This window comes from Phocoena sinus, chromosome 3, assembly GCF_008692025.1.
Source record: "Phocoena sinus isolate mPhoSin1 chromosome 3, mPhoSin1.pri, whole genome shotgun sequence".
NCBI lineage: Eukaryota > Metazoa > Chordata > Mammalia > Artiodactyla > Phocoenidae > Phocoena > Phocoena sinus.
Window position 1 is genome coordinate 34728488 of NC_045765.1, and position 20955 is coordinate 34749442.

Genomic DNA, 20955 nt, shown 5'->3' on the forward strand with positions numbered 1-20955 from the left:
CTTGGGGTTCTGGCCCAACCTCAAGCTAACTGTGGCAGAACCAAGATTGGGACCCTGTTTCACTTACTCCTGAGACCAACACTCTATCAGTAAAAACTGGTTTTAAGCAATGGGGTCATATGATTGAAGCAGCTTTAAATTAGATAATGGAGATAACTTTTCTGGATAAAATGGGTCTGTGCTAATCCTTCTCAAAAGGAATTTGGTTATTACAACATCAAGTTAAATTTATTGAACATTTATTTTGTGCCCAAAATTCTACTAAGCGCTTTGCATAGATTGTCCCCTTTAATCATCATAAACATCCTAAGGGGTTATACTATTATGATAGAACAGAGACTTAGAGAATTCAATTTCCTAGGATCCCACAGCTGGTGATGGGGATCCAGGATCAAACAGAAGATCATCTATTTTAAAGGCACTCCCCTTAACTACTACAGTATAAACACACTAATAGGCATGCACATTAAAAATTTCAAGTTTCCAGTGAATTCAAGTATTTACAAAGAGACATTCCCATAGAAAAGATGCAGAAAAGATAATATGGAGCCATAAAACAGCATTAGGGTAAAATTAAATGCTATTTCTATGTTCATGAGATAGCTTTGCAGTAAGGACTAAAGAGATAATTTCCTATCATTTAAACACATTAGGTCTGTTAGACTCCACTTTTGACTACTCACCTACAATGAAACAAAAGAAAGAAAACAACCAGAAGGTTAAAGATTGGACAGGCACATAAACAACTAGAGAATAAGGTCTAAAGTCTTCATTTCCGTAGTTTAGTGGTTGGTATGCTTGCCTCGCAAAAGCTATATCTCCTGTCTATAACTGGTAGAAAATACCTTGTTCCTCTGCCTCCATGGCTCTCTTTCATTTTTTATTTATCTTTCAAGGTATGTTCCAACAGCGTCTGTGGAGCCCTTCTAAACATCTCCACCTACACCTAGACCTGCCATGTGGCAGACAGAAAAAAATAATAATAATTTAGAACCTCCTCTCTTTTCATTTAGCATGTTCCCTGTGTTTCTATTACACAACACATAGCACAGAAAATTTTTATTGGCTTATATACACATTTGCCTCCCCAGGAGACTATAAACTGTTCAAAAGTAGGAACATATCTTATTCAACTCTGATACTCAGTTCCTAGCATAGTACTTCCCACAGAGTAGTTGTTCACATTAAACTTTTTTGGATGAGTTAATTAAGTAGAATTATTTTGTATTTACTAGAACAGAATCATTTCCCCATGATTATAATTACAACCTCTGAATTTCTTTGGTACAACATCTGTCCCTGACTTTAATCCATGCTCCATCAGAACTCCAGACACACATATGTAACCCAAGTCCAAGCCAATCTAAAGAATTTGCAGAGCTATAGACTCATAAGTGAGCACATGACCTAAGCTGGTGCATTCAGAGTGAATGTCAGGAGTTTCTAGGGAGTCCCTATTGAGGGGGGGGGTGTTCCAACATGGCTCTCTATAGCTTTACATCTCCTACTCAAGAGAGAAGAAAACAGAGCTGAGAAATGGAAAGAAACAGTTCTCTATCAATTTCACTTAAGTTCCTGGACTTACTCATTTCTGAATCCATCACAACAATCCTGGACTTTCTCAATTTTAAAATAAAAGTTCATTTTACTTTACGTTAAATTTTCTACCACTTTTAAAAGCAAAAAAAAAAAAAAAGCACCCCACAAACCCACATCCAAATAACACAATTAACTTATTCAGAATATCTCAGCATGATGCAGGTTGAAGAAAAGGATAAGAGAAACAGAATACATACAGTCTTAAATAGTTCTTCTATCAATAGCTAATTTTTTTCCAAGCCCCCCCCAGAAAGTTCAGTGTTAAAAAAGGAGTAAAGGAAAGAGAGGAGTAAAACAGAAAAGCTTTCATTTGATGGAAAAAGCCCCAAATTTCTTACTCCACGGTCTTAAATCACCAACAAGTGTAATCCAGCATTACTCAGGGTTTCATTACTCTCTAATCCCTTCATCGCCTTGGGATTCCTCTGCAGCCACCATTTTTCATGTCTAACAACCAAGTTTGGTGGTGACATGTAAGGTGCCAGCTGACAGGGAGACTCAGGAGTCTCAAAAATAAAGGCTACCTACACAGACATGTCTGTCTGGCATTTCTCATTGGTGAAATGGTTTGTTAGCAAGATTCAGGGCGGATTCAGCAAAATAACTGAATTTTTAATCAGCTATAACTTCTCTTCTCCTACTTCCTGGTTACATTGAAAGTGGGCCTATTACTGTTTTATGTATCAGTTTCCTGGTACCACAAACTGGGTGGCTTAAAACAATAGAAATGTGTTGTCTCAGGCTTATGAAAGCTAGAAGTCCAAAATCAAGATGTTGGCAGGATTGATTCTGTCTGGGGGCTATGAGGGAAAATCTGTTCCATACCTCTCTCCTAGCTTCTGGTGGTTTGCTTAGCAATATTTAGCCTTCCCTGGCTGATATCTGCCTTCATGTTCACATAGTTTTCTTTTGTGTATGTGTCTGTGTCCAAATTGCCCATTTTATAAGAACATCATTTGTACCAGATTAGGAGCCCACTCTACTCCAGAATGACCTCACCCTAGTTCATTATATCTGCAACAACCTTATTTCCAAATAAGTTCTCATTCTGAGGTACTAGGGGTTAGAACTTCAACACATCAATTGAAAACAATACAACCTATAACACTCTGGCATCAGCAATGTTCTCACCTTCAAGACAGAAACTTACGGACCATTATATCTAATGCAATAATGCTAAAGAATAAGAGTTTATTAAAACTAGTTTAGGAATCCAGGTTCTGTTAACATAATTTTGACAACATTTTTAAAAGAAGAAAGGTAAATAAATCCAATGACAAGTGAAGTATTATGAAGGGTACAGCTGAGTCATCCAGATTACAACAAAACACACACACACACACACACACACACACACACAAAGTTTTATATTTAATAGATGAAGAACATGGGAAGAAGATTTATCAGATAGAGTATGGCAACAAATTAGATTCTGCAGTTGGAATTATTGTGTTTTGAATAAAATAAGAAAATTAATATTTGGAGTGAAGGTCTACAGCTTCTTGGGTTTTTTTTTACATTTTTGCTTTATTTTTCAAGATGGGAGTTTGATTAAAGCAAGGAAAATTATGATCCAACCCAAAGAGACCTTTCTTGATGAGGACTTGGGATGACTTATCTTTCTTGGACAACTTCCCAAGGAAGAAGACACTGGTCAGGGGAATTTAAAGTAAGGAACTGGGTCAGCTGGTTTTTCTTTCTTTCTGTTAAAATGACTAGGATTTCTAATACATGTTTCTACTTCCAATTCACTGCCGTTAAGAAAATTGCCTTGAGAAATAAACAGATTCAAATTCCTTCACAAAACTAGTTGGGTTTATATCCCACTAATTAAACATGGCGATTTGCAGAAGACCAGACTGAAATGGTTTTCATTAACAGGCGGTAATCACATCACTGAAACTCTCCGACACTTATTCAGAGCATGCACTTCGCACCACAGTTCTTAATCTGAGCAGGCGGAGAGAGTCAGAAATTGGCCTCACTTCCTTTAAGCTACATATTTTTGACTCTGTGCTACATGAACCACACAAATATTGTGAGAATTAAAACTAACACATACCTATTAAAATTCTTGAAAATGGCATCAGCACCTATTGTTACTATAAAATTATTGTTTACTATAGTTTATAAAAATGTTTAACAGAAAATAGAGAAGATCACAGAAACATATTAATTTAACTAACATCTACCAAGCAGACTATATCTGAGAGCACTCTGCCGGCAGTGATGAAGAATCAAAGACGAATAAAACCTAATCCCTGAACACTATAGCATAAAAGGGAAACAGCCTGATTCTCTCCTTCCCTTCTGTTGTGATGAAGAAGGCATCTTCTTGAAATACACTAATTTTAAGTGAATCATTCAATATGTTTTAGCAAGTGAATACAACCGTGAAATCCAAATCCCAACAAAAATATATGGCATTTCCATCATCTCAGAAAAGTTCCCCATGCTCCGTATTAGTCAATCCTATCCCTGCCACTCTTAGAGGCAACCCCTGTTCTAATTATTTTTCACCGTGATTAATTTTGCCTGCTTTAGAATTTCAGATAAATGAAATCATATACTCTTTGGGGTAAGTCATCTTTTACTCAGCATATTGTTTTTGAGATTCATGGTGTTTGAATGTATCAGTTCCTTTCTTTTTAATGCTGAAATTGAATATAGAAATGCCAGTTTTGTTTAAGCATCAGCGTGTGTGTGTCTGTGTGTGTGCGTGTGTGTGTGTGTGTTTAAATCACTTTCCTGTTGAGGGATACCCAGATTGTTTTCACTTTGGGGCTATTATGAAAAAAGATGCTGTGAATACTCTTGTGCAAGTCTTTTTGTGGAATATATTATCATTTCTCTTGGGTAAGTATCTAGAAGCAGAATTGATGGAAATAGTAGATGTTTGTTCAGTCTCATATGAAACTAAACGTTGTTTCCAAAGTGGTGGTGGTAACATTTTATTCTCACACTGTTAACATATGAGAGTCCTAGCTACTCCAGATTCTCATCAACATTTGGAGTTGTCCATCTTTTAAAACTTTACCCATTCTGGTGGGTGTGTAGCAGTATCTCAGTGGTTTAACTTACCTTTCCCTGATAACTAATAATGTTGAGCACATCTTTGTGTACCAAATGGCAATTCATATGTTCATATTGTTGCTTACTTTTCACTCAGTTATCTATTTATTACTGAGTCTCAGGGGTTCTTTCTATATTCTGGATATAAGTGTTTTGTCAGGTATGTGTTTTGTCAGTATTTTATCCCAATCTGTGGCTTGCTTTTTTATTTTCTTAACAGTGTTGCTGTATTTTCAAATATTTGAAAATTTCCTAGATAACTCATTGTCTTTGACTTCTAATTTAATTCCATGGTTTTTAGATAATATAGTCACTGGGATTTCAGTGAATGTGCCACGTGCACTTGAAAAGAATGTATATCCTGAACTTCTTGAGGGTAATGTTCTAAATATGTTACTTGAATCAAAGTGTTTCATAGTGTTATTCAGATCTTCTCACCTTTACTGAATCTTTTGACTCACTGTTTTCTCAGTTACTGAGAGAGAGTGTGAAATCTCCAAATGTATTTGTCTATTTCTCTCTTTAATTCTGTCAAATTTTGCTTCACATATTTTGATATTCTGCATACATATTAGGATTGTGATGTCTTGCCAGTGAATTGACCCTTTTATCATTTAAAGCTGTCTTGCTTTGTGGCTGGTGCTGCACTACGGTAATGACGTTTATTTTATCTCACCGTAATATACCTAGTCTAGCCTTCTTTATGATTAGTGTTTGCAAGGCCTATCTTTTTCCATTCTTTTACTTTGAACTGACCTATGTCTTCATATTCAGTATGCAGTTCTTACAGAAAACACAGTCCAGTCTTGCTTTTTTATTCAGCTTGATAATCTATGTCTTTAATGGGCATGTTTAGTCCATCAGCATTTAATGTTGGATTGATATGGTTGGATTTAGGCTAACTATTTTGCTATTTGTTTTCTGCTTGTCCCATCCTTTATTTTTCCCCTTCTGTCCCTCCTTTCTTTTCTTCTTTTGGTTTGAATACTTTCTAAAATTCTATCTCAATTTCTCTATTGGCTTTTTAGCTAATTCCTCTTTTCATTATTGTTTTTTATGTTTCCGCTAGAGATTGAAATTTACATCTTTAACATTCCACAATCTAACTAGAGTTAATATTGTGCTAGTTTATGTAAAATGAAAGATCCACAAATCATATGACTTTATTTATTCCTCATTTTTATAAGTTGTCCTATACATTATGTCTATGTACATTATACAGCCCACAGTACAATGCTATACTTTCAGTTTAAATAGTATCTGAATTTTGAGCCATTAGGAGAAATATAAAATATAGTGTTTTTTTAACTTACATATTTACTATTCAGAGTGATCTCCATTCTTTTCCGAACATTCAAGTTTCATCTAGGATTATTTCTCTTCAGCCAGAACTTCCTTCAGTATTTCTTTTCGTGCAGGTCTGCAGCTAACAAATATGTATATTTATATATTTTTACTTATCACAAAATGCTGTAATTTCTCCTTCATTCTGCAGTGATATTTTTCTTGGATATAAATTTCTGAGTGACATATTTTTCTTCTCTTAGAACTTTAAATACATTGTTCTTCCATCTTCTTAACACCATTGTTTCTGATGAGAATTTAGCAGTAATTTTTCATTGTTCTCTTGTATATAATGCATCATTTTTCTCTGTACTTTAAAGATTTTCTCTTCATCTTTGTTTTTCAGTAATTTGACAATAATGTGTCAAATGAAGTTTGCTTTGTATTTGTCCTTCTTGGGGTTTGCTAATGAGCTTTTTGTAGAATTTAATTTCTGCCTTTAATCAAATTCTGGAAATATTTTTTTCTTGCCCCATTCTCTCTACCCTGTACCCCTAAACCTCTAATTTACACATGTGTTAGACCTCTCCATTATTGCTCCATAAATCTCTGAGTCCCTTATCATTTTTCAATCTTTTTTCCCTCTGTTTCTCAACTTTATCATCACCAACTCTCTTCTGTCATCTTAAATAGGCTATTAAAGGTATCCAGTAAATTTTTTACTTTAGATATTGTATTTTTTTAATGGTCAAATTTCCATTTAATTCTTCTTATAGTTCATAGTGTTCTGCTGAGATTTGCTAGCTTTTCAATCTTTATGACCTTATTTTTCCTTACATCTGTAGTTATAATAGCTACTTGAAAATGTTTGCTAACTCCAAATTTTGGGTCATCTTGGGTCAGTCTCCATTGATTGTATTTTCTCTTGATTATGAGCCATGTTTTCCAGGTTTTTTATGTATTGTACTTCAGGTTATATCCCAAATATTGTCCACGATTTGTTGTAGAGACTCTGGATTCTACTATGCTCCTATGAAGAGAATTTATTTTGTTTTGTTTTATCAGGCTGCTAATTTACTGAATTCAAACTCCACACACTGTCCCCAGACCCTGAAATCTCTATTCTGTTATTTTAGCCTAGCTAGTAAAATTGGAGTTTGTCCCACACATGCATGGTTCATAGCCAGACGATTGGAGCTTATATGCAGTACAGCACATAGTAAGGCTCAATAAATGTTTTGAAATTAATAAATAAAGGAGACTAAATCACACATGAGGCAGCAGAGTCAAGCAGAACTTAGTTCAAATTCCTCCTCTGCACTTTTTTTGTTACTTGATCTTGGGAAAATCACTCAATCTCTCTGTTTTAGGTTCTCTTCCTTCAAATGAAGAGAATAAAAGCTACTTCTCAAGCTTAAGTTGGAGATTGGATTAATTAGGTAGTGTTTGGCATATCAACATGTGAGGACTCTCATTATTATTCCAAGGTTGATTCCAAGGATGCGAACAGTTTCATGAGAAGGGTGTACTGTCGAGCTTTTCAAAGGAGGCAGCAACAATTTTCGTTGGAGGGGAGAATTTTTGGAGGGATTTAGTATTTGAGGTAGGCCTTGAGGGGTGGAAATTATTTAATTCAAAATATTTACTTACAGCTTTTCAAATTTATATATTTTATCCTTATGCATCTCTATAAGTACATATAGAGACTAAATATGTGTACATAAATATGTGTACATATTTATATCTATGTTTTCTATAGATGTAACTATAGAGATATTTATAGATCTAGATATCTATACATCTCTCTCTATATATGTATATAGCTCCATAGGTGTAGGTAGTATATACATAGATATATGTATATATGCATATATGTATATAGAGAGATCTATAGATGTAGATGCAGTTATGGATTTAGATTAGATATATCTATGGATATATAGAGATAAGATAGAAACACACATATACATTTAATAATATAAACAAAGAATCAAAATATCATTTAAATGTAGGTCAAGGACAAAGTCAAAAGCCCGAATATAAGACTTTTGCAAAGCTAAAGATGATGAGGAAAGTCATGAAATGTTTGTGCACTTTCTAGAATTATTATGCTCCCTCTGTCAGAGATGAGCTAAAATCAGAATTCGCATTGTGTCTAACACTTGAAATTTGGATACAAACTTCCTTGTTTCAAAGAATTACAAAATGTGTGCCTCGGAGCTGAGTTTTTGCTCTCTGGAGCTAATCTGATTGTGGCTTCACATGATGTTTGAAGTTCTACTGGTATTGCAAAAGGAATGGTCTATATAAAATATGCAGGCCTTCTTCCTCTGTCATGTCAGGTTACACCTTGACAACATTCTTGGTGGTCTGGTAAGCCATGGTATACTGATATAAGAGATTACTGACCATTTTAAGGCCGTGAAACCCAATGACAGGGAACTGATATTTTAGAGTTCTGAGTTCTAGCCCTGGCTCAGCTACTTGCTGTGCAAACTTACCCAAGTGAAACAGTATCCCTTGCTCATTTCCGTCTAGTTAAAACAGGGAGCAGGGAGCGGGGCCACTCTCATTTCCCTTCTAAATAATATTTACAAAAATGAATTTGTGAACAGTCTACAAGAAGAATAGGCACTATCGTGCTGAAATTTACTTATGATCATGTGGTGCTTTTGGAATTTTTTTCTAAATTGTATCACATTTAGTAACTGAAGGCTAAAAAATTACTTCTAACCACATCATTTTAAAAAAATAATGTGTAATTATTAAAATAAATACTAAAGCATATCCTCAGTTAGTGACCATTAAATTCATTAAAATAGTTGTAATCAACAACAAGGAGCAAATTGCTGTTTTTAAGTTGAAAGAAATCTAAACTTGTTCACATAGTAGCAGTTGTATATTGTCAAAAATACAATTTCTTGGGCTTCCCTGGTGACGCAGTGGTTAAAAATCCGCCTGCTAATGCAAGGGACCACGGGTTCGAGCCCTGGTCCAGGAAGATCCCACAGGCCGCGGAGCTCTAGAGCCTTCGAGCCACAGATACTGAAGCCCGTGTGCCTAGAGCCCGTGCTCTGCAACGAGAGAAGCCACTGCAATGAGAAGCCTGCACAAAGCAACGAAGACCCAATGCAGCCATAAATAAGTAAATAAATAAATTATTTAAAAAAAAATAAAAAGGGAAATCTCAAAAAAATACAATTTCTCAAATATAAAATGTGTTTGCTTTTACACATAGATCCAGTAATTTTTCTTGACAATTTTAATTTGTTTCTTTTTGATAATTTCTCTCTTTTGGAAAGTGAGGGTTAAGGATCAGAAATAACCTCTTAAAATATTTTCTTTCGGTTCTAGGACTTGGTTTGAGTTACTTTCTTAATCGTGATCATCTTGCAATCTAAGCCTGAATTGTTTTACTATTTTTATCGCAACACTAATCAGTTCTATTTTTGGAGTTAATTGCAATGAAGAATGATTTGAAAATGTTATCAATGATCCTGATTGCAAAATAAAATTGCAAATTGTTTGCAGAGCTGAGTTTAAAAACAGGCTTCTCTCTACTGTGCCAGGAATGATCACTACCTCTTCAGACCTCCCTCGTGCTGCTGTCATTGGAGAATAATTCATGACTCTGGGACTCTCGTCCCCGAATTTGTCATTGCCTAGCCATTTGACCTTGAGCATGTCGACTATTAACTTTTTCGTGTGGTGATTTTCTTCACCTGTAATAACAAGGTAATACCTGTCTTGTCTAAGTCACAGGTTTATCATGAAGATATAATAACTTACTATTTGTGAAAATGCTGTGTAAATCATAAAGAGCTCTAGAAGGTATTTTTATTATCTTGGTTTAGCTTTAAAAAGATATTCTGAAGAAACAGTATCACAAACAAGTCTTTTATAGAACCACTAAGTCTGAGGAAGTTCACATGAAAGTAAATGTATTGCAAGCACTAATTCAAGTCCACGGTATAAGCTTAGTGGTAAAGAGTTGGGCTCTAAAGTCAGAAAGGATTGTTCAAGTCACAGTTCTTTCTTTTATTGAGTCTTTGACCTTGAACAAATCAGAAATTTACTTGAGTCTTCAACTTATGAGTAAAATGCATACAATACCTACTTGATAACCTATTAATTAGGATAGGCTAGGACAGGTGATGCTATGATAAACAATTTCAAAATTTTAGTGGCCTATACAACAAAGGTTTGTTTGCCCTTTCACTCATGCTGTATGTCTTTTGTGGGTCATTTGAGGAGCTCTCCTCCACTTCTTTTCACTCTGGAACCTTTTTGGATAGAATAGCTACCACGTAAAATTTTGTTGATAATTAGGGCAGAGGGAAAGTGAGAGCAGGTAATTGTATACTGACTTGACTATAACTGCATATATTTCACAAACCAAAGAAAGTCACATGACCCCACCCAACTTCAAGGGGGCAGAGAAGTGTAATCCTATCATAGACCTTGGAGGAGAACTGGAAATATTTGAAGGACAACCTTAATCATTGTCACAACCAAGTTCTTACAAAATTATATAAATATGAAATGCTTATCACAATGCCTGGACTCGATAATATTTTAGTAGGGTGTACATTTATCTCAGTTACCTTGTGTTTACACACAGAAATAATTTTGAGATTTCCATCATCTACACTTAAAATACATTGACCGGGGCAGCAGAAAGCTGGAGAATCTAACAGAAACTTGAGTGCCTAGGTTATTTTGTAATAAGGAATAATAATTTCTTTCCCCCTTAAATATTTGCTTTTCTCCCTTAAGAAATAATCACAAAGAGAAATATTGTGAGTGTGGAAATATTATATGATATTGCAAAGCAGTTTGAGCTTTTAAGAAGTCCCGGTGTGATATGAACTGAATCTATTTTTTTATCGAGAGAGAGCCCAGAGGTATCATTCCTGATGCTTCAAAGAAGGGATGAAACTTGCAAATAGATCCTGCTTTTAAAATGACTTTGAGGTTCTTTCCCTGGAAGCCCTCTGACTGTTCTTCCATTCTGCATGGAGACTGTGATTCAGGTTGACTCTCTGTGATCCCCAAAATATCCTAGCTTCTAATCCTGATGACAATTACAGATAAGCAAGTCAAAGGGAGAAAAATGAAAAACAAAGGCACTCATGGAGTGACTAGCATAGTTCCTGGGCATGTACTACACGCAGTGGCAATTTCTTTTCAGTTAGACGGTTGGCATATTACCTCTTTAGTTTACATTTAGTCCTTCAGTTGTCCATTTTTCTGAAACCTGGTGCCAATTATTCAGGTTATATAAGAATAAATATAAGAATTATATAAGAATAAATATCTAGGCTCTGTAATTTTTCATGTCAAATGTAAAAGTATCCTGTACAAAATCACAAATGTATAGATTAGTTATATTATATAGAATAATGAATTTATGGAACCACAATGCCCACAAAAGAAGAAATGAGTCATACTTATTTCGTAGCGGCTACTCCCATCCCTCATCCCCCTACCCGCCTCTGCACCGTTCCAGCACAGGCTCAAAAATGTTCATTAAAAAATGAATAACGATGTTTAATGCCCACTCAGGTAGCTGGGTGGTTATGTATGAAACGCTAGACAAGCTTCTTGAATATGGTGCTCCAGATTGAGGTGGCAGCAAGTAGGTAGTATTCTTAACCGGTGTAGAATCAGGCCTTGTAAAAGAATGGTTGTGATAATCAGTTCCAGCGAGTGTCTTCATATTTTCTAGCCTACCAGCCGCATGACCAGATGTGTTTAACTATGGGCCTCTTTAGACACATGCACTGGTTTCGGGGCAGCAATTCTCCGTTGCTTTGGAAAGTACTATTTTGGGGGCGTGGGCACAATTAAATATTCAGTTTTATTCAGGTGTTCCATCTCTGACAGGCTTTTCTTTTCTCGTCGCCTCCACCCCCCACCTTGTTTCTGTTCTTTTTATTTTTGTAAGTCTATTTGTTGAAGTAGAATTCTGGCCCGGAGAGGCGCAGCATTTGTCAGTGGGAGAAGCTGTGGGTGGGAACAAATGTATTTTTCGAGTCACTGCCTTACTCTGCATTCAGAGCATGACTCCTGCTGTCAGGATAGATACCTGTGTGTATTCTTCCCTCAGGGGCAAGCTTCGATACTTAATTTATGGACGAGCTCAGCCTGATTTTAGAAAATACCTGGCGATGTAAGACTAAGAATCAAGGAAAAAGATCAAGTTCTCACAGTAGCTGCTTGCTAATTAATCCCAGTGATTAACCACCTGAGAGAATCATCTCAGAATAGCTGTACTGGGCAGTATCTTTTTTCTATCGTTTTTCCCTCTATCGTTGGCTATCCACAAGAAGGAGAAGACAGAGGATACTTGGAAGTGAGTATTTTGACAGTTTTAGAACAATAATCAAGGCTGTAGTGACTTCACTGAGTTTTGCTTTGGTGAACTGTATCTTTCCAAGAGGAGCAAGACGGCCTTTCTTTTCATTTGCAGCCTTGTTTTCACCTTGAAATAGTTCAGCTTGGGGTATCCTCAGACGTATGCATAAAGCCATATAAAAGATTTTCATAAAACCCAAACTCTGGAGGCAACATAATCAATTCTAGATAGCATAGTCCATTTCTTTATAAAGTATGTACCCCGATAAGGACTGAAAAATTTACAATTAATGCTTTCATCATATCGACAAAATCTGAATTAGCCCATTTTACATTATCTAAAGTATGTAATAATTTATTAAGTAGTCTAAAGGGTTCTACTGTATGTGTGTTTGTATATATGCATATTTACAAATAAAGCATTCAAAAATGTACTGAACACCTACTATATGCCAAGCATTATATTATATTTGCACACAAACTCCGATGTCTTTATGTATAACATTGTACATTCATATATTTGTCTTAAAACTAATGATGAATGTGTTGGCTAAAATGGTCATAGAGTGAGCTTTATTGTTCAATAATTATGAGATGCCGTAAAATTCTAACACTCAGAGATCTATGATAGCATTTCACTATAGGTCACTCTAGGTATTTCTCTCTGCATATATAGAAAATTTTCAAAAATGGGATCTACAGACGATTTGGAAATGTAGTATGATTTTAAAAGCCTAAGTATGAATTTTTTTAATAGCATTACTTTTTTTTTTTTTTTTCTGGTACGCGGGCCTCTCACTGTTGTGGCCCCTCCCGTTGCAGAGCACAGGCTCCAGACGCGCAGGCTCAGTGGCCATGGCTCACGGGCCCAGCTGCTCCGCGGCATGTGGGATCTTCCCAGACCGGGGCACGGACCGGCGTCCCCTGCGTCGGCAGGCTGACTCTCAACCACTGCGCCACCAGGGAAGCCCGCATTACTTTTTTATTATCATTACTCTGCAGATGTTTACTCTTAGTGGTCTTGACCTCTCAAAGGTCAAGTATACAGGTATTCCCTTTGAAAGGAACTGCCCTGAGGTTCATCATCCAACAGTCCATTAATTCCTTCTGTGGTACAGTAGGAAGATGGAAGAAGCTCAGAAATTCTCCTACTAACTAGACATATGACCTTCAGCAAACATTACCCTTCCCTGGAATTCATTATGTGTATTCATTCAATGAGGGAATTAGAATAAATGACTCCTGAATCTTAATGACTTCATCTAATCTCTCTAGGGAGGTCAAGACTTCCTCTCAGAAATTCACACCATACCCGGCGGTCTGCTAAGATGGGTCCTGGGACAAAGAGGCTCAAAGGAACCCACTTTCATTCTTTCACTCAACAAAAGCTTACCAAGCTCAGCTTCTGTGCTAGGTACTTAAGATACAGGGGTAAACAAGCAGATGTGATTCCCTATCTAACAAACTATATTCTGGATACTTAAAACTTCCTCTTGTCTAGATTTGAAGGTAATTCAGAAATTCTGGGGGCTCATATTTTGAATATCAGGACAAGAGATCAAGTAGGCAGGATTCAGAGTTAAAGCCTAGCTAATAAAGAAAATCCATTTGTTTGGCTTGTTTTCTGGGTATCACTCAGTTTCTGATCTCTTGTGGTTGCTGATGAGATAGCGTTCAAGGGTTTAGAGATCCTGAATCTGGTCACGTGCCAACATAGTTCTTTGCAACTCTTAAAGTCTGTCATATTTTGCTAGGCCTAATATACCATGAGTTTTTGGTTGTGAAGTACTTGTTCAAAATCATGATACCAGTCAGCATTTCCAGCACCTGGCACATTGTGAGGGCTTAATATATGTTTATTAAATGAATTAATTACTCAGGTTCCTCTCTTCTCAAAATGCTAAATCCACACACTGGAACACAAAGGTTAGAGCCAGGGGTTCACTTCATCTACCTGGACCTTAGCTAGAAGATACCAATTGCATCCTTGGTATGCAGAAAGTGCAGGCAAATCAGAAAAGGGAAAATGGCCAAAGACTACTGTTCCTTTGCCTTCTAAATCCGGTGCTTGCTCATCATCCATTGAACTGATTGTGAGTGTTCCTGGAGTTGAGGATAGAGCAAGGACATCAGAGAATCAGCAAGTTCAGTGCTGTTTTTTATTGATGCAATCATTTTTATCGAGAGCCTGTTATGAGTATGTTCTACATTCTTCAAATTAAGAAAGAAATATATGTTTTCCGATCCCACCCAATTAGATCTTTATACAAAACTAATCCTAACAAATCTCAGTTTAGAATGAGGATAGAATAAGAATGCTATCCCAAAAATCTTTTCTAGGAAGTTAAACGCATTTGTGAAATCACATCACTATTTTCAGTATTATCATCTGCAACAAGGGTGTTCTGGTCCTTTATCTCATTGCTATGCTTGTTCTTAGTGCTCTGTTTTTCCAAACCAGTCCCCCCCACCAAAAAAAAAAAAAAAAAAATATATATATATATATATATATATATTATGGAGAAAAAATATCAATAAGGTGAAATTGCTGCAGTATTTTTCTTCTCAACTGTCTGAATTTCGTTTCTTTACCTGTGTGTCAGTTGCCTAGGAAACCTTAGTAGGGTACCATTTGATTGGCTGTCATGCTGGACTTATCATGAGAGTTCTGAGCATAGAGTTAGAGTGGCATAGCCCCAGATAAGTTGTTTCGCAGCTATAACAAGGCATCTCTCTGCTTATTTGCAAGCAGATGCAAACTATACTGAGTTTGAGGTGTCGTCATGTTACAGGAAGAACTGTGCATGGAATTTTAAAGACTCTCATAACAGATACTACACAACACTATTTTCTCAGTACTGCAACCTTGATCTCTTACCAGGTATCCAAGATTTGTTTTCTAACTTGTAGTCTGGGATTCTTAATTTAAGGTCCAAATTTGAGATTCTTAATTGTACTATCCATACAGACAAGTAGACCTGTCTACTAAGCTAGGGTATTTTACCTGCGCATGGTTGATGATTAAAGTACCTATGATATATTTTCCAGTACTGTTGCACTCATTACATAATGTATTTGATAATTTTAATATCTGTAATAACACTATAATTTATAAACTGTTTATATATACATTACCTCATTCGATTCTTTCTGGAACCTGGGACCTAGGTAGGACAATTCTAATTAGTTCACTTAAGACATGAGATATTAAAGGCCCAAACACATGAAGCTGTTTGTGTGTGATCACACAATTGAAAAGTAGCAGAGCTGAATTTCACGTCTGGCTCTGCTGATTATGTACAGGGCTCTGTCCATAAGAATTTCTAATTGTTCACATCTAATAAAACAGCATGTCCTTGGTGCGTCCAGCTCCAAAATATATCCCAAATCCATCTATTTTGCACATTCTCTGTTATATCGCTTTTTGTTCCTTCCAGACTTGCACAGTAGACTCCTAAATGGTTTCCTTGATACTATTCTAACTTCCTAAAATTCATTCTCCCCACAGTAGCCAAGTATTTTTAAAATTGTAATGTAGGTGTGTTTGAAGTAAAATTTACATGCCACGAAAGGCAGATTGTAAAAATACAATTCAATGAGTTTTGATAAATATATTCTTCATGTACCTACTACCAAGATTGGAATATAGAACATTTCAGAACTTGAGAAATTTCTCTCATGCCCTCTTCCAATCCCCATCCCTCAGAGAAAACCACTATTTTGATTTCTTTCACTTGGAAATTATATAAATGAGATCATGCAGTATGCACTCTTGATTCTGGCTTTTTTCCTCAACGCAATATTTTTTAAATGCATCCACGTTGTTGCATGCATGAGGAGTTTGTTATTTTTAGTGCACTTTAGTAGTCCATCGTAAGCATAGGCCTAAATTTGTTTATTTACTATACTGCTGATGGACTCAAGTTATTTCCTATTTTTTATTATTACACTACAGTAATTTTTTAGTAAAAATTTTATTTTAGAATAATCTCATATTTATAGAAAAGTTGTGAAAAGAGTAAAATGAGTTCCTATATACCCCACACCCAGTTGACTCTGTTATTAAAATTTTACGGTCATGTGGTCCCTTTGTCACAATAATAAACCAATATTGACACGTTATTATTACCTCAAGTTCATACTTTATTCAGATATCCTTAGATTTTACCTAATGTTATTTCTCTATTCCAGGACTTCATCCAGAATACCACATTAGATTCATTTGACGTTTCCTTAGGCTCCTCTAGACTGTGACAGTTTCTCAGACTTGTCCTTGTTTTTGATGACTTTGAGAGTTTTGAAGAGTAGTAGAGAGGTATTTTTTAGAATATCTCTGAATTGGGCTTTCTTTTTTTTTATTATTAAAATGGAGTTATGGGGTTTTGGGAAAATAGCCATAGAGGTAAGGTGCCATTTCATTGCATCATAGGGAGAGTTCATAGTACCAGCATGACATCACTGTGGATATAAAACGTGATCACTTGGCTGAGACGGTGTTTGTCAGCTTTCTCCACTGTAAACTTATTCTTTTCCTTCTTTCCATAAGGTAATCTTTGGAAGGAAGTCACACTGTGCACAGCTCACCCTTAAGGGGTGGAGAGTTATGCCCACTTCCCCCACCTTTGGGGGGTGGTTTTCTATATAAATTATTTGGAATTCTTCTGCAGAAGAAACTTTGCTCTTCTCCATTTATTTATTTATTAAATCACTTATTTATATGTAAGTATGGATTCATGCATATTTGTTTTATATTTTACGTTATAATCCAATACTGTGTGATTTATTTTGCTCCTCGAATTGTTCCAGCTTTGTCCATTGGGAGCTCTTTCAGTTGGCTTCTGTGCCCTTGCCATGCCCTGTAGTTGCGTATGGTATTTTATTTTGTTCTGCTTTGTTATGAGTTCTTCCTTGTTTTCTGGCACTACAGTCTGCCCCAGGTTCATCTTGTATATACCAACCCCGGTCCCAGAGTCATGCTTTTCTTCAAAGAGTCTTGGCTCCTTTTATTTGGAGAATAGTATTAGAAACCAAGAGCTCCTTTAAGCTCAACTGTTTCTTTCTCAGATTAAAATATTTTAATTTTAATATAGTTTAATTTGCCATCCTTTTTTCTTTCCTGAATGTGTTTTTAGTTGCATCTAAAAGGTCATCACCCAATGTCACATAGATTTTCTCCTGTGTTTTCTTCTATAATTTTTATAGTTCTTCATTTACATATATGATCTACCTTAGATTAATTTCTGTATAAGGTATAATATCTGTGATTAGGCTCATATTTGGACTTCCAGATATTTTTTTTCAGCAGCACTGGTTGAAAAAACTATCCTTTCCAGCACCATTGGTTGAAAAGAATATCCTTTGTCCATTGAATTGCCTGTGCATTTGTTAAAAATAAATTAAACTTGTGTGGGTCTATTCCTGAGTTTTTTAAATTGTCACATTGATCTGTATGTCTATTCTTTCCCCAAAACAAGGTGCTATGATTACTGTAGCTTAATAGTTACTCTAGAAGTAGGGTAGTTTATTCATCCAATTTTATTTTGCTTCTTCACTATCATGTTAGCTATTCTATGTCCTTTGCATCTGCATATAAATTTTAGAATCAGTTTGTTGATATCTGTACAACAGCTTGTTAGAATTTTGATTGGGAGAGGGTTGAATCTATAGATCAAGTTGGAAAGAACTGACATCTTAACGACACTGAGTCTTCCAATCTATGAACATATATTTCCACTTATTGAGATTTCTTTCATCAGTGTATTTTTAGTTTTCCTCCTACAGATCTTTTGCATATTTTCTTAGATTTATACCCAACTCCTTTTGAGGAGCTAATGTAAATATTTTTAATTTCAAATTCCAATTTCTTATGGCTGGTACAAATAGTAAGCTTTGAAACATAAAGCAATGTCATGTTTAACCACTGCCCTTAAAAGGCAAATTCCTTACTCTGGCCTACAAGACCCTGCCAATCTCTCTAAACTAATCTCAAGCCAGGTTACCCTTCGATCCTGAAGTTCAAAATGACTCTTTTAATTTCTTGACTTATTCCAAGCTTTTTCATGCCTCAGGGGTTTTGCTCTTCATTTTGCCGGGTTTTCTCTTCTCCTAAGTGGTTTTCTCTTTGGTTCTGGCACCTTTCATCCTTCAGGTCTCAAACCAAATTTCAAATGTCAGAGTGGCCTTCCCTCATCATTCCATCTAAAGTAGCCTCAACTTTTCTTCCTCTGCCCTTCTTCATTTACCTTTCATAGCCTTCATGGTACTTATCACTCTGACATTATCGTGTTTATTTGTTACTCTTCTTGGCTATTATCTGTCTTTACCAAAATAGAATATAAATTAGACGAGAATAAAGACTTTGCCTTTTTCATTCACCACCTTATTCCCAGTCCTTATTACCATATCTAAAGTATAGTTGATGCTCATGTAAATATCTTTGAATGAACATATTTTCTTATAACAAGAAAGATTCACCAAAATCAAATGCCTCAACTTCAATGGAATCTTTCTTGAGTCCCTAAACTGGAAGTGATACTCTCTGCCCTGAGTTTCCCTAAAAATGTATTCCTTCTTATGTAATAACTTATAGTTATGTTTATTTATATAAATCTTTTAACTCCTGCTAGGCTATAAAATCACTGAGAACAGGGGCAGGAATTAATCATCTTTGTATTCTCCATGTCTTTTAAAAAAAGTATCTTAATTTGAATTTTTAAAAATTAATAGATAGATAGTGAATTAGCTGGTAACTGGAAGACCTTGGATCTGACCCAGACAAATCTCACCAATTAATTACATAACTGTTGGAAAACCACCTCACCTCAGTAGGCCTTATTTTACGTTAAGGGAATTAGACTAGATTGGTAATTCTTAAACTGTTCTTTTTCTATTGAAGGAGGTATAACAGAAACTGTCAGTGCTTCATCTATACCCCTGGAAACCCTTTACCACTTTCATGAACATCAGATTCTAGTCTGCTTTTACTCCCAACATCTCTTCACTAGAAGACTGCCCTCAGGCTTCCTGAGAAGCTTTACCTGCAAACTGAGAAAGTCAGAACTAGAACCCGCACCTCTGCTCCAGGAAGCCGTGAGCCACTGACTAAGGATGCAGAGTATAAATGTTCCAGCTTCTTAAGCCCTGATAACCACAGCTCTGAGTGTGGGTTACACAATCTCCAGAGCTCCCCTATAAAAGGGACCCAACGCTACCCTCCGTAGGACTTTGTTTGATATCTAACCATTGCTTGGCCCTGTTGCATTCCCAGCCTCACTTCCTCACTTGACAACCTGTTTTTCTTGGAGAAATTTCCTCATGCATCACTTTCACATGAATACTCATCTCAGAACCGCTTCTGGGGAACTCAACTTGAGACTTGAGACAGTGGGTCAGACTTTGAAATTCTGCTAAAAACCATGGCTTCTCTTCAGAAAAAAAAAAAAAAGCATTATATTATTCATGCAAGGTTATTTATATAATCTGTGGATTTTAATTTAAGAATCCCTTGACTAAAAATCCCTAAGGTAACGAACGTCTTGTTCTTAAATTCATTCATTCTTTCAAAAATGTTCATTAAGAATCTACAGGGCCTCCCTGGTGGCGCAGTTGTTGGGAGTCCGCCTGCCGGTGCAGGGCATGTGGGTTCATGCCCCGTTCCTGGAGGATCCCGCATGTTGCGGAGCGGCTGAGCCCGTGGGCCGTGGCTGCTGGGCCTGCGTGTCCGGAGCCTGTGCTCCGCGGCGGCAGAGGCCGCGGCAGTGAGAGGCCCGCGTACCGCAAAAAAAAAAAAAAAAAGGAATCTACAATATACCTGTCAGTATTGTAATTCCCGAGGACACTGGAGTGAACAAAACCAACCAGAACCTTGCATCTGAGGAGTTCATCTTCACGTGGAGGATGATGATAATAAACTGGGTAAGAAGAGGAGGAAATATTAAGTGTTAAGATAATTAAAATACATAGAAAGCTAGTAAGTGACTACCTTATGTATGATGAGGAAAGGAGACCTCTGGGAGGATAAGGCATTTAAGCTGCAATTTTAATGACAAGCAGGAACCAGCCATATAAAGATCAAGGGGTGGCAACACAGGCAGAGGGAACAACTAGTGCAAAATCTCTAAGTTAGGAACAAGCTTGGTTAAGTCCGAGGATCCAAAAGGTTTGAGTGTCTAAACCATAGTATGCAAAGCAGAGAATAGTATGAGATGGAGTTGAAAAAGTGGTCGGGCACCTGTTGATAGATGGTAAGTAAGGGTAAGGAGTTTGGATTTTGTTCTAGATACAGTGGAAATAATGATAATCAGTGCTAGTCTTCTACTGGAACATTCTACTGCTAAGTGCTATAGTATGGGGTTTGGACTCTAATTGTACTTTAATCAGTTCCATTGATACCACCCCTTTACTTTTCTTTCCTTACGTATCCCTTCTTTGTCACCTGACTATAAGTTAATGGGTCCCTGGTTCCTCCCTGTTAAGTCTTCCCTCACAGGAGAAAAAAGGAAATGACAGGACGAGTAATTGTATAAACTAAAGCCATCTCTGAATGACTAACTCCATGAATAATGAGAATTTCCCTGAAAATTTACACTGATCAGATGAACCGTCCTTGACCCCTGACTAGCTCTAGAGCTAGGCTTTTGTTCA